This window comes from Gallus gallus, chromosome 4 (assembly GCF_016699485.2).
Source record: "Gallus gallus isolate bGalGal1 chromosome 4, bGalGal1.mat.broiler.GRCg7b, whole genome shotgun sequence".
Taxonomy (NCBI): domain Eukaryota; kingdom Metazoa; phylum Chordata; class Aves; order Galliformes; family Phasianidae; genus Gallus; species Gallus gallus.
In genome coordinates this window covers 62,651,131-62,653,051 of record NC_052535.1, presented here as the reverse complement: position 1 = coordinate 62,653,051, position 1,921 = coordinate 62,651,131, and positions in this window count along the sequence as shown.

The following is a 1,921-nucleotide window of genomic DNA, read 5'->3' as shown; positions in this document are numbered from 1 at the left end:
TTTCATTTTCATGTTTGTTTTTACTTACTGAGAAACAAGTGAGATTACTTTCCAGTTTGTGTTTTATGCAATGCAACCATGTGTGAAGAACTCAAAGACTCTACAAAATTTAATTCTGAATTTCTTTGTGAAGTAGCAGTTACCCTCCTATTTTTAAGCAACAAAGGAACTGATCTGGCTACAGTTAGGTTGCGTGTTGTGTTAAGGCCAATGATAAAACTTGGAAGTGAGCCTTAAGGCTGCCCTTTAATCACTGAATCTTGTCTCAGGTTAGACAAGTTGTTTGTTTGTTTTCTTAGTGTAAGCATGTATTAGATGAGAATGGCCAAATGCAGTATTCTGTAGGAGAAAAATACAACCCCTAAGCACATGCTTGGATATTCTTTCTTGCTCTTGAGAAAAGGCAAATTCTTGTTCTTGTCAGTGAATTAGATTTTCATGGAGAAGTACTGTTCTTGGCGAGAAATATGGTAAAGAACTGAATAAGTAATCTGTCAGGGAGCCTGCTTCTTCCTTATCAGGAAACAGATAACCCTCTTAACTAAGATATTGCTCTATGTTACCTACGTAGAGCCACAAAGCATCACACATTCAAGTCTCAGTATAAAGCAGGTCATAGAATCATTAAGGTTGGAAGGTCAGCTCGGGAGAGTACTTTTCTGTATCACTAATCTTCTATCAGTCTTAAACTCAATATTGGCAAATGAAATAGGGTATTTCTTTGGAACTGAGAAAACTGAGTAAATAGGAAGGTAAGAAAAAAAAAAACAACAAGCTTAATTGCAAGAAGTCTGTACCACAGGCTACTGAATCTTCAAATGGGGCATTAATATCAGTCCTGTTGTATTTTATAGTATTGTGGTTGTCTGTCTTAAGCCACTGCCTTTCATGGCAAGTGTATTACTCGTGTTTGATGGGGTTGTTGGTTGGTTGTTGGTTTTTTGGGTTTTTTTTTTTTTTGTAAAGCTGGCCCAAATTCCCCAAAATGGGATTGGATATCCCAAGAAAATACAACTGTGGTCCAAATCAAAAAAGATACATAGGTGCCTGAAGAAAAAACTAATTGTAAGTGCCACTGATTAAGCAATAATGTACAGAATATCCTAAAAGATAAATTCCACTGACTGAGTGCTTTTATATTGGTATAGTACTTGTGCTAATTTGATAACTAAAGCCCTAATTCAACACAAGCTTGTGTGAAAGGTTTTCAGGAGGCTCTGGACACAGATCTCCCAGTAATGTGATTTCTGCAGCTCTTCCTCAAATAGACAGCTGTTTTCCTTACACATTTTATGATGCTATGGAATTGCCGCCTTCTGTTGAGCATTACATATTATGGTGCTCTTCTGTAGTGACTGAACTCTGCAGCCAGGTCACTTTCAGAGGATTTGCTTCTCAAGCTAGTAAGAGTTTTCCACACTTGAGCCTTTTCTCTTAGGTTAGTTCACTTTTCCAAGAGATCACGCTTTCAAACGTAAGGTTTCTCCATAGGGTCCTGCTGATGGTAGTGAAGGAGAGTCTAAAATGTCAGTGTTCCATGCAAGTTCTTTGTACTGTGTTTCTTTTACAGAGATGTGGAAATCTGAAGTCCCTTTTTCTTTTTTTTGGCCTTTTCTCTTTCATAGCATTGTTTCTATTTTTAGGATATATATATTTTTTAAGCATTCAAAAACCCATCCTTTAGAAAAGAAGCATGGAATACCCCGAATCCATCAGTGGTGTAGTTAGTTAATTACAGCTATCCTGTAAATCCTGGTTCTTACAGAATATGCCAGTCTGCTGCTGTCTTTCTCAGTGTTGTTGCTTTTTATTTTCTCTTGTTTTTCTTTTAGTCCAATACTAGTTGTGCCAATGCAAACACTTTTTCTTAAAGCCTTCATAATGTCACCAGAAGACGTAATAAAACACTGATGATTACTCT